The sequence below is a fragment of the Mustela erminea genome, chromosome 4 (genome assembly GCF_009829155.1).
Source record: "Mustela erminea isolate mMusErm1 chromosome 4, mMusErm1.Pri, whole genome shotgun sequence".
Lineage (NCBI taxonomy): Eukaryota > Metazoa > Chordata > Mammalia > Carnivora > Mustelidae > Mustela > Mustela erminea.
In genome coordinates this window covers 25486005-25499126 of record NC_045617.1, presented here as the reverse complement: position 1 = coordinate 25499126, position 13122 = coordinate 25486005, and the positions used below count along the sequence as shown (strand labels likewise).

General features: G+C 40.4%; 1 protein-coding gene across 5 annotated transcripts in view; it reads right to left on the bottom strand.

Moving 5' to 3' along the window:
• The window catches only part of ATG5 (autophagy related 5), a 125109-nt gene extending 123760 nt beyond the window's left edge, over positions 1-1349 (bottom strand). For 2 of the 5 annotated variants that reach the window (XM_032338917.1, XM_032338920.1), the window contains exon 1: positions 1056-1349. The gene's annotated coding sequence lies outside the window, so the exon portion shown is untranslated. The remainder of the gene's footprint in view (positions 1-1055) is intronic. The other 3 variants (XM_032338922.1, XM_032338919.1, XM_032338916.1) reach the window with 2 other exon arrangements.
• Between the last annotated feature and the right edge of the window lie 11773 nt (positions 1350-13122).

Here is a 13122-nt window from a genome sequence, read left to right as displayed (position 1 = left end):
TTTTGTCCACTGCTTACTATTATATTTACTTTTTTTTCAGTGTCAGGCACATAACAGGCACTCAGTATTTATTAAATTAATAAAGCAAACCTACACTTGAGAATGTACATTATTCTAAAAACAGTCGTAGTCATATAGTACCATTCCATTCACTTCCCCCAGTTTTAACCAGTATACCTTTGAAGATCAGAACACATACTCAAAATCCAGCATAAAGCTCTAAAATTCACCTCAACTGCTACCCTCAGCCCAACATCTTTACTTTCAAATTCAAAATTCAACCAACAAATCCATCTATGGAAATCACAGACAATTCAGTTCAAATCCAAGTACCCAGCTCAAAAGACTGAAATTTATCACGTGGATTCTGGAAGGCCTTGGAAGTTCAGCGATGTTTGTTGACAGTCCCTTGAGTTCTGGTTGCTGCTGAAGACATGCTGTGCCTCACCACCCTTGAGAAAAATCTAGAACCAATCCAGTTTCTCTACGTTCCTCCAGTTTCAGGTATGATTTGAAAATAATCCAAAGTATAAAGGATGTGAAAGTTCTTTGCCAAAAGAAAACGACTTCGTCAGCACTAAATATTATTAGAAAAATGAGAATGAATGCCGTTGAGAAAATAAACTGGAGGAATCACCCACTAAATTTGGATAGAATCGAACTGCCTGTAAAATAATTACAATTTAAATAACTGTTCCACGAAAAATGCACGTCTTTGAACTAAACTCCAGAGCCTGCGATAAGACGCCACGCTTCCTACTTTCATCAGGAACTGAGATATTCCCAGAAAGATCACAGAGGCTACACCCTCCGGCCTGCCCAAGGTCCTCGGGGGCGGCGTCTGGCCAACCCCACCTCCCCCGGAGGAACCACCTTCACCCGCCACCGCCGCCCGGGGGAGCGCTCCTCTAGCCCGCCACTCGCCCCTCCCTCTTACCACACCTACCTGGCACCTCCCCAGCCCTTCTCCTCCGGGCATTTCCCCACTCTAGGAAGACGAGGAGACGGACACACACACACATACACACATACACACACAATCACACACACCCTACCAGAAACGCCAGCTCCTTCTTCGGCTTCCCGCACCGGTGAGGACGCTCGGATCCCGGGCTCTGGTAGGGCGCCGGCGCAGGGGGCTTGACACACTGTCCCGCAGAGGCGCGCGAGCCTGGAGTCCCGAGAGCCCGCGCAGCCGCAGAAGGCAGCGCCGCGGAGGTCGGAGCAGAGCCCTACTGCACTTCCGCCCTCCGGTATCCAGCCAATACAACCCGCAGCGCCCCGGGGCCTTGGAAGCCCACAGCAAGTCCAGTCACTCTCGGCGCCCGGAGATGACGTCACTGGATCCCACGTGGCCCGCACTCCACCCTCCGCTTTCCGCCCAACCCCGGGAGGAGGCCCGAGCCGCTCCTGAGCATGCGCAAACAGAGCGGAGCGCTTGAATAGGGGGCGTCAACCCGCTGGCAAGTTTTCAGCTTAATACCCATTTAGGGAGTCTCGTGCTTTGGGCATAGTCATTGGCCTTGGAGGCTAATGTAAGTTCTGCAAGAGTACAGACTTTCAGAACTGCTGAGACGGTGCCTCGCAGAACTTGACTACAGCCTCTCTTTCCTGGCTTCACAGAATATTAAAAGATGGTTTTCAAAGTATTTTCGCATTTGGTCTTCTCAACTTTGTCAGACCCACAGCAGGGATTAATAGCGGTATTTAATAAAAGAAGACTATACATGAGTAGTGAAGCCATCTCATCCAACCAATAGGGCATACCTATATCTTTATGTTCATGAAAATAAAAGCAATTAAAAAACTAACTCCTAGGGGCGCCTGGGTGGCCTAGTGGGTTAAAGCCTCAGTCTTCGGCTCAGGTCATGATCTCAGGGACAGGGGATCCAGCCCTGCATTGGGCTCTCTGCTCAGTGGGGAGCCTGCTTCTCCCTATCTGCCTCTCTGCATACTTGTGATCTTTCACTCTCTGTGTGTGTCAAATAAATAAATAAAATCTTAAAAAAAAAAAAAAAACTGACTCCTAAGAGTGTTTAATTTGATCTATCTATAAGTCTTAACTGGGTATTCAACATCTAATCATGCATGCCATACAACATAATTCTATACATGCTAGATAAATATTGTGCTGAGACTCAAAATAGGTTCCTGGTCATTGGGAATTTTAGAGAAATCCTAGTAGTAGCCACAGGATTCTCTTAAAAAGAGGAATCTTCTTGGAGATAACTAGTCCAGTGATTTTCAAATGATGAGTCATAACCTATTGGTGGGTCATCAAATCAAGTTGGTGGATCATGACTGCCATTTTTTTAATGAAATAAAGTAGAATATATTGGCATCCTTCACATAGATTACGGGTAAATATTGTTTCCTGTGGTTAAGAATGTGAAATACATTTCTTGGTATAAATAGCAGTCCAAAAAATTTGAAAGCCATAGTCTGGTCCACTCCTCCTACTTAATGCAGAAATCCCCTCTATAGTGTCCCCAGTAGATGCCATTAGCCTCTGAAAAAAAGCTTTTGGAATTAGGATGCCCCACTGTGTGACAGACTAACCTCCTCTTGGATGAACTGACCATCATGACCACTCTGTGACTTGAAGCCTTCTTGAGCATCCTCCACACATGCATTCTTTGTCTCTGTTTAGCCAGACTATACTCCCCAGCCTTTCGGGTCTTACAAGAAGTGGGATCTTGCAGCCACCCAAGACACACTTCTGTCAGTAAGTCCCCTTAATAAATCATTTCTCATAAAGCTGGACTTAGCGCCATTTTCTTAGGGCTTAAGTTTCCTTCAGCCTTTGAAGGTCATCTGCCTATACCTCCCTTTCACAAAACACCAACCTTCCCAATGATAGCCAAAACTGTATGAAATTTCCTTGGTAATATATCCAAAATATTAGATGGATTTATGGGTATATAGAGGAATGGGTAGCTGGGTAAATATTTGATAATGCATAAAACGTTAATAATAGAATCTTGGCGGTAAGTATACAGTTATTTGCTGTAAGATTCTTTTAACTTTGCTAAATGTTTGAAAAACATAATAATAATAAAATGTTGAGGGAAAACTATGGAGAACCTAATAGGAAGAAAGTTATTACATTGGCTAAAATCCAGCTTCCTGTGACTTTTAAGAATTGACCATATTTTCTTCCTTTCTTCCCTTGTCCTTTCCCAACCTTGTGACTACAACCTACAATAGAAGTATCTAACCCCTATTCTAGTAGCACTTCCGGTATGAAAAAATTGCTCTCATGCCCCTCGCTTGGGGCTAACAAATGTCAGTTCTTTCAGCCAATCTTCACATGACCGAACTTCTCCTCTGGACATGGTCCAGTTATTAGTGTCCCTATTAAATAGTTATACTCTTTCTCATCTCATGATTATGCTCCTTGAGCAAATATTTGGGGAAAAGAGGGCTTCTATATTTGTTCTCTGTCATTTCTATTTGTCAACATTATGTCTTACCTCTCAGTGGCAGTGTATCTTTCAAATTTTTGTTCTACGAAGATAACTCTTAAAGAGCTCTTTTGACTAACCTTACCATTTCCCCCAAGCCTCAACTCATTCCGGGTTACTCTCAGGCAGCTATCTGAATTCTGTGAACTTGCTTCTAAAGTCCTCCAAAATTCTGAATTCAAAGGAGAGACTCCAGACTAGTCTCTGATAATAACATGCTTTCTTTCCCTCTCGCTATAATTGCCTGCACTTGTAAAGCCTGGTTTTTATTTTTGCATGCCACACAACTTGTAAGACTCAAAACCGTGGGATTACAACTTTCTTTGCTCTAAATTTACTTAAATTTGCCTTCCTAAACTCTACGGTGTCACTATTATCCCTGCGAACTCTAACATGCCATTACTTCCTGACCCAAATGTCCCATCTACTCTCTTTTGTCTCCAACCTGCTAGTTTCAGAGGATGAATTAGTTAAGCCAAATTTAATTCTGCTTCAGCTCTAGCTCCCCTGACTGTGCTCCAACCATTTAACCTGTCTCTCCAATTTCGCTCACTTCTCGTTTCTGTCTTCAGTCTACGGACATACTCAAGTGTGCTCTCATCCTGTTAAAATCCTTCCACACTCTTTACTTAAAGTATTAGGATAGCCTCCTAATTGGTCTCCCTGGCTCAAGCCTTGCTCCATCTCTATTTGACTTTGATTTCAGCCAGAGTGGATTATGGTCATCGCCACTTGTCCACACTGAATACATTCCAAGACTCCCCACTGTGGATGCCTGAAACCACAGATAGTACCAAACCCCTTTATGTACTATGTTTTTTTCTACACAAACATAATATATAAATTAGGTGTAGTAAGAGGTTAACAGCAATAACTAATAATAAAATAGAACAATTATAACAATATACTATAATAAAAGCTTTGTGAATGTGGTCTCTCTTGAAATATTGTAGTGCACTCAACATCTGGTAACAATGTGAAATGATAAAATGCCCACATGATGTGATGAAGGGAGGTGAAGGACACGGGAAGTGTGATGTAACATTAGGATATGGTGACCTTCTTCTGACAATATATCAGCAGCAGAACCATCTGCTTGCAGACCTCAACTGACCGCTAGTAACTGGGACTGCGAAAAGTGAAACCATGGATAAGGGAGCACTACCATGCTATATTACACATTCTAACCATGTCACTCTGAGACTTAGAACCTTTTAGCGATTCCTTCTGGGCAAACTCCTAGTTTCCTTGCATGATCAATTGGTTCCTTTCCTCCTTTCCCAGTACTCCCTGTTTTGCACTTCAAACTCTAATGGTGTCAAACATTTTGCAGTTCTGTGCACTGAGGCTATGTCATGCTTCTGTGTCCTTGATGCCTCTGTCCTGCTGCCTGAAATGCTACCCTTCACCAGACGCGTCTTCCCTAAAACGTCATCCCCCACATCCTTCTTCCCCATTTGGTCTACACCACTCATTACTTAAGTTCAGGTGTTAGAATGTTTTCCCTGATCCACCCAGTCTGGGTCAGGCGCTCCTCACGGTTTTCTCAGTCTTTTTTTGAATCCTTATTGCCAACACAGTGCCGGCCATTCAGTACATGTTTGTTGAAATAAACTAAACTAAACATGAGTTTTCTTCCATGATTATCACTCTCACTTTCACCTTAGGAACTAAATTCTTTCCTCGTGCTTAGAATGTAAGCAGAGAGCAGTGTTTTCCATTATTACTTTATCAATTTCAAAATTAACAGCAAGGAAAATTGAAAGTAGTAAGCAAGGTAAACAGTAAGGGGCTCCAACACCCCTGCATCTTGTCTCTGGGCCAGTTTGCTGATCTGTGTGGTAACAGTTTTCATAAAACAATTTGGACTTCTGGAATCTGATGATTGTGGACCCACATGGCCACATGGCAACCATGATCTGGATCTGGGCAGCAGCCACTCCCTTTTAGGCTAGGCAAGCCCTCCCCTCTTTGTTATTGCTCCACACTTTCACTGATTTGGATATTAGGTTGCCTACCTGGGTACAAGAGGCATCACAGTTTAACACACCTTCATATTTCTAAGACACTGCCTACCTCAGTTTTTTGCACATAGATATTAATTTTGTTGAATAAAAGATCAACCAGTCCAAAATGTGTTATACTGAAGAATTTAACACACATTTAATTGTGATTATGATCATCTTGGTGATTTTTAAGATTTTACTTTTAAATAATTCTAAGGACACATGCTTGAAAGTTGGGAGATATATATGGGTATATACATATATGTTTGTGTATATATATGTATATATGTGAATGTATATGTATATATATATATATATATATATATTTTTTTTTTTTCCCTCTCATGCAGTGAGAGAACATTTGGAGGATCTAAATATTATTTCAAGACTTCCAGTGGTCAACAGTCATAGGAATTCCATTTGTATCTACTTAACTGGCATTCTAAAATCTATCCAGGAGCTGGATAGATAGACTCTTTTATCTTTAATGACTGTCTTTCATGCACTGTGTCAAGTCCCCATTCAGTCAACTATTTCTTAAGCTTGCATTGTTACGTGCTTGATAAAATGAAAATAACTCCAAAGCAACATCAAAGGAACCCCCCAATTTAAATACATGCTGAATATGTATTTTAAGATCACAATTTGGGACAGTTCTCTTATGACTTCCATGTCAACTATAAGTACCATATATAATTCTCTCACCACTACAGATAAAATATAGGTTTCTATTGAAAATACTGTGTTGTAAGACTGTATGATTCTGGTTACTCAGAGCACTCTACCTACTTTTCTCTACAGATGGATTCTGTAAGAGTAAATTAAAGCAATATGCCAAATATTCTTTGGAGAATATATATACATATATATATTTGTACATATATATGTATATGTATATATACACATATTCATATTCATAATTCTTATATACTTGTGTTCTAATTTTTCATCCCATAAATTAATATTATTCCTTTAAAAAATCTCTGAACTAGATTACTTGGCTCTTCAAAATTTCATATGACACATTTTTTAAGACTTATTTATTTACTTGAGAGAGAGAGCAGCAGGGAGGGGCAGAGAGAGAGGGAGAGAGAAACTCCAAGCAGATTCTGTGTGGAGCGTGGAGCCCCACATGGTGTTTGATTTCAAGACTCTGAGATCACAACCTAAGCCAAAACCAAGAGTCGATGGCCCAGTTGACCATGCCACCTAGGCACCCCCCCCATGAAATTTTTTGTATAAAAAGCTCTTATTAATAACTGGGACAAATAAATCAAGTGGTTTTTTAAATCTGATTTTTCAATGAGTACAGAAGGAAAAATAGTCTGGGAAGTATATAACTTAAGGGAAACAGCAAAAATAAATCCTTGCAATAACACATTATTGTCACCAGGTGTCACAATCAACCTGATATAAGACTCAGAGCTCCTTAGCCTCCAAGACCAGTCATGTGCATCCTCAATGATGTTACAGTGTTTCTCAATAGGAAACCTCTGGTTAGCACAACAGATCTTGTGAAATCCTAAAAACATTCTCACAGCAAACTTATTTTCATCTGAAAAAAAACCCCACCTTCTAAACTTTGTCAGTGCTAACAAAATGTCTTTCACATCTGTTCCCTTTCCTTCCAATTCTATTTGTTCTTGGACTGTAAATAATGTAAAACAGCACAATCACAGACATAAGCTCTTGGATCCCATATCCTACATGTATTTCATGTGTGGCCACAGACAAAATTCTTTAACCAGCACTGGATGCATAATTTTTGAAGTCTGGTGCAAAATGAAAATGAGGGTCCCTTGTTTAAAAAAAAGAATCACAAGATAGCGAGTACTGATGCTTAAACCAAGGGATGTGCACTTGCAGAAGAGACACGCCCAAGAACCTGGCTCTTGTGGAACTTCTTCAAGCTTCCACTTCTCCATTTTCCTTGAGGTAAAATGAGGATAATAATTGCATCCGCCTCATAGAGTCATTGTGAAGATTAAGTAGGATGATGCACATAAAGCATTTACTACAGTGCTTGGCACATAGTGAGCTCTCAATAGATGGGAGCTGTTGTTTTTCTGTCCTTTGTGGGACTTCATACCTCCCTTCCTCCTTGGCCAACCCATTTTACAATCTGCTGCCAAAGTCATCTTCTTTGACACTTTTCTAATTATGTCCCTGCCTGGTTGGTTGGTTGGTTGGTTGGTTTTGTTTTACAAAAAACCAAATCCTTGCTGTTGACAGATCTTTCTCAGTCTAACCCTAATCCGATTTTCCAGCTTCGTCACCTGTCTGAATCCCTGGTCTCTCTCTGGCCTACCTGTGACATTGCATACTCAACTTTAAAGAGCAGACAATGTATCTTTAATTAACTGACTTTATTTTTTAGAGGAGCTTTAGGTTCACAGCAAAATTGAGCAGAAAGTTCAGAGAGTTCCTATATATCTGTATATATCCCCTGTCTACACACACACACAGACATACACACACACAGACACAAACACAGGCACAACCTCTTCTTTATTGATAGATAGCCTACACTCCAATGATACATTTGTTATAATTGATGAACCTTCATTGACATGTCTTTATCACCTAAAGTCCATAGTTCACATTATGGTGCACTTTTGGTGTTGTTTATCCTATAGGTTTGGCCAAATTTATAATGACAAGTGTCTGCCGCTACAGTATCATATGGAGTTATTTCAGTGCTCCAAAATCCTCTGTTCTCTTGCTATTCATCCCTCCTGCCTCCCAATTCCTGACACCCACTGATTCTTCGGTCTCCATTATTTTTCCTTTTCCAGAATGTCATATAGTTGAAATCATAAAGCATGTAGCCTTTTCAGATTGGCTTCTTTCACTTAATAATATGCCAGTAAGTTTCCTTTGAGTCTTTTCAGGTACAGTGCTTTTTAAAATAAATTTTTTTTAATTTTTTATTTCTTTCCAGTGTAACAGTATTCATTGTTTTTTCACCACACCCAGTGCTCCATGCAATCCGTGCCCTCTCTAATACCCACCACCTGGTTCCCCCAACCTCCCATCCCCCTGCTTCTTCAAAACCCTCAGATTGCACTGGGTGGCTCAGTGGGTTGGGCCGCTGCCTTCGGCTCGGGTCATGATCTCAGGGTCGTGGGATCGAGTCCCGCGTCTGGCTCTCTGCTCGGCGGGGAGCCTGCTTCCTTCTCTCACTCTCTCTCTGCCTGCCTCTCTGCCTACTTGTGATCTCTGTCTGTCAAATAAATAAAATCTTAAAAAAAAAAAACCCTCAGATTGTTTTTCAGAGTCCATAGTCTCCCATGGTTCACCTTCCCTTCCAATTTCCCTTCTCCTCTCCATCTCCCCATGTCCTCCATGTTATTTGTTATCCTCCACAAATAAGTGAGACCATATGATAGCTGAGTCTCTCTGCTTGTCTTATTTCACTCAGTAAAATAAAATTTTAAAATATAAGTCCCATTTAACTACACAGAGCAGAATATTCAGATGATTTCTCCTTTTTACTTTAAAATGTAATTAAAATTTAATGTAGATATATTGGAACTTCATCAAGATCAAAAGCTTTTGCACAGCAAAGGAAACAGTTAACAAAACCAAAGGATAACTGACAGAATGGGAGAAGATATTTGCAAATGACATATCAAATAAAGGGCTAGTATCCAAAATCTATAAAGAACTTATCAAACTCAACACCCAAAGAAAAAATAATCCAACAAGAAATGGGCAGAAGACATGAACAGACATTTCTGCAAAGTATCCAGATGGTCAACAGACACAGGAAAAATGCTCCACATCACTTGGCATCAGGGAAATACAAATCAAAACCACAATGAGATATCACCTCACACCAGTCAGAATGGCTGAAATTAACAAGTCAGGAAATGACAGATGCTGGTGAGGATGCAGAGAAAGGGGGACCCTGCTACACCGTTGGTGGGAATGCAAGCTAGTGCAACCATTCTGGAAAACAGCATGGAGGTTCCTCAAAATGGAACATTGGGGAGAGTATGTTCTATGGTGAGTGCTGTGAAGTGTGTAAACCTGACAATTCACAGACCTGTACCCCTGAGGCTAATAATACATTATATGTTAATAAAAAATTAATTCAGATAAATCAACAACTTTTGTTCTGGGGACCTTTCTGTAGGATCACTTACCCACATACATTAATTGTTAGAATTGTCATGCCAGAAAAGGTATGTTCTTAAAGACTCTCTGAATTTTAGGGACAAGCAGTATGGCTTAAAATAACTAAGTTTTGTTTGTTTGTTTGTTTGGTTGGTTGGTTGGTTGGTTTTTTATCTTAGTGAAGGTATTCAGGTTTACTTAAAAAAAAAAAGTTTGTTGTGGATTAAATACTGAATTTCTTTTTGAAAAGCCCATTTTACAATCAATATCATTTTTTAAGACTTTATTTATTTATCTATTTAACAGAAAGAGAGAGCACAAGTGGGGGAGCAGCATGCAGAGGCAGAGGGAGAAGCAGGCTCTCTGCTGAGCAGGGAGTCCAATGTGGGGTTTGATTCCAGGACTCTGAGATCATGACCTCAGCCAAAGGCAGACACTTAATGGACTGGGTCACCTAGGAGCCCTTTATTATCACTCACCTCCCAGATCTGATGGTACAGCCAGCCCGTACCTTCCTCCTTTATCTTTCTCCATTACCTTTCTCTGTTGGCCATATCACTACCACATACATGCCATGGTTTACTTTTCATATTTTTCTAAATACTACAATGGCAACATTTTCTATCTGTTGAAGTTTCTAAGATCTACCTATTACCATGGGATTTAAAGACGGCCATGGTTTAAGAGCCTGAAAGAGAAGGAAAAAACAAAGGTATTTCAGGAAAGGAATAAAGAATGATCAAAAGTAGGGACAAACCAATCACGTCATGCTGGAGTGTTATGAGTCTATTTTATTCTGCAAATGTAAGATACTATATGTTAGGAATTTAGAAACAGCAGCATACACCCATTATTTGGTTAGTAAGTTGACACAAATGGAGCATACTATGAGCTGGGCACAATTCTGTAACATTTTTTCTAATATTCTAACCAGAGTCTCAAGTCTCATACAATTTGGTAGTGACTCTATAGAAAGGACACATACTCACAAATAACTTCCAAGTACAAAATCAGATGACTTCCGAAAGGGCTCATCCAAGTGTAGGCCTCTGAGGGTTTAGCTTCACAGTAAATTGTCTATGTGTCTAACCACCAAGAGACGGAAGCTCAGAAGTTGCCTTCAGGAGCTTGACTCTTCACCTGTCTCAGGTATCCAAGACTGCTTCTGGCTCATGATCTAAACTTCTCCCTAGAAAACCTGTTCATCTTGGTTGGATTGCCATTAGAGCAAAGGGCAAAGTTAGACAGGAATCTTTCACATTCTGCCTGCCACACATTTCCATGCACCCTTTATGCATCCTTATTCTATTCACTGCCTTATCCTAGGCAGATTTTCTAACATTCTTTTCAACAACTAACCATAACATGAAATTCCTATATTCCTGAAAGACGGATTCAAAGGAAGTATTGTTTTCTCTCCCCTTCCAACTCTTTCCCTTAGACATAGTCAACTGACCGTGCCGTTGACTCACATTCTTGAAACATTATTAACATGTATCCCTACTTTGAAGTTACCATAGGTATTAGATGCACTGTAAGACTCTATTATTTATTGAATTAATAAGGAAACATACTATAACAAAAATTCATTTTTGGGGTATTTGGATAAATTTATGTGAATATCATTGGGTCTCTTTGTAATAATATATATGTTTGTGTATTTAAATACACTTTGAGAAAGATTCCATAGACCTCACCAGGACCTACTGCAAAAATAAGAATAAATAAATCAGATTAAAAACCCATGTTCTAAGCAAAGGAAACAATATGCAGCAAGTGTAAATGATGGGGACTTGTTCAAGAATTCTATCACCTGTGCTGTCTTTTCTTTCTCCCGGCTCTAAATTCTTTCCACCTCTCTGCTCTTACTCACTTACTGACATTACCCCGGCTTGGGCTGGCCCTCCTTCAATCCATTTCCCACACTTGTGCCAGAATGTTCTATATCAAATGCTACAGGGAAGGAAGAAGTCTTCCTCTAGCCTTCCAGGTCTTCCAGCTGGACTAACATTTACATGAAGAAAATTAACAGAAGCAAAAAACACTAAAGTCTTATTATGTATGCATCGAGGCTCAATAATAAAATTGAGACCTAAGGAAATGACCAAGCAGGCAGTTTTTCCTCTTTTTAGATGAAGAGACAACGAACTCATGAGGAACTGACAGGATAAAGAAAATAGGTGTTTGGGAGCTTAAATTAGTAGGAATTCTAACTAGAGTTTGGGCTGAAGTTGTAGATTAGCAAAAAAGTAATAAGGTTTGTTTCTGTAAATTTCTCCACTTTAAAGCTCCTATCTTTGTTTATAAAGGTGACTTTTTACATCTTAGTACAGAGAGCGTATGTTTTATGTGGAAGATTTCCTGCTTTCAAGGAGGCACGGTGGGCAGAGGAGGTTCTGAGTGTATTTGCACTGGTTGCCTCCCAAGTAACTTCAATTCAAAATAATCAATATGCTATTGTGGTCCATTCTGGGCAGCTGGCCCTTGGCCCCTACCATGTTAATATTCTGCCTCTGCTATTCAGGTTGAAGGGGATAGAGAGAGCCCAACCTGCTTGACATTTATCTTGTATCTTTGTACAGTCTCCAAGGCACCTGTGGAACCAGTGGGATCCCTGAGACCGATCTGAAAATCCCTGGCCTGAAAGAGCATAGGAGGCTTTCAACATCCTTGATGGTAGGTCAATACCTCTCCATCTTCATCTCCTACCATAAGTTCCTGGGCTCTGTCCTCCAGCCTCACTGAAACACTTTCTACTCTTCAAAAATGTCCTGCCCTCTTTCATCTCTGGGGCTACCAGCCAGCTATTTCCTCTGCCTGGGACCCTACTCACAGCTCCCTTTTCTTAGTTAATTCTGACTTAATTTGTTGGGTGTCTCTTCTTCTGGAAAGTCCTCTCCACTCACCCCAGAATGGCCAGAGTACACACCCTGTGTGCTGCGTCAACATTCTGTATTTACCTCTATTTCATCATTAAATATTAGTAAGCTTTTCCGTGGTCTATGTTTCACAAAATACTGCACTCTCTTCTCTGGTTGGCACTGAGCCTTTGCTTGCTGTTCAGTTTTCCACATAGTGCCTGACAGGGAGTGGGCCTTTGAAGGCCCACTATTTACTGATGAATACGTGAATGAAACCAAAACTGTTGTGGGAGGCTTATCAGGGGAAGCTTTGGAAACCAAGATAAGGAATTTGGATTTTATCCTCTTGACCAGGATTTTTTTAATTGTAAGCTACGATCTATTAGTAGATTATGAGGTCAGTTTAGTGGTCTGCTGTACTTGCTTTGTGTGGAATAGATTTTATAGAACAGAATACAATGCACAGTGTAGAAGATATCAGAGTGCATCACAAGTAACAAGGGTAAAATTTCCTCATAAAACTTCTACTTCAAATATGCATATTATGCATGTACATGCCTCTCCTATATAAGTATGTGTGCATTCTGCTGTGATGAAGAATTTCTTTCTTCTCATGGGTCACCTCAGGATGGTTATCAAGCTGTTGTTGTCACCTCAGGGGAGCCATTGAAG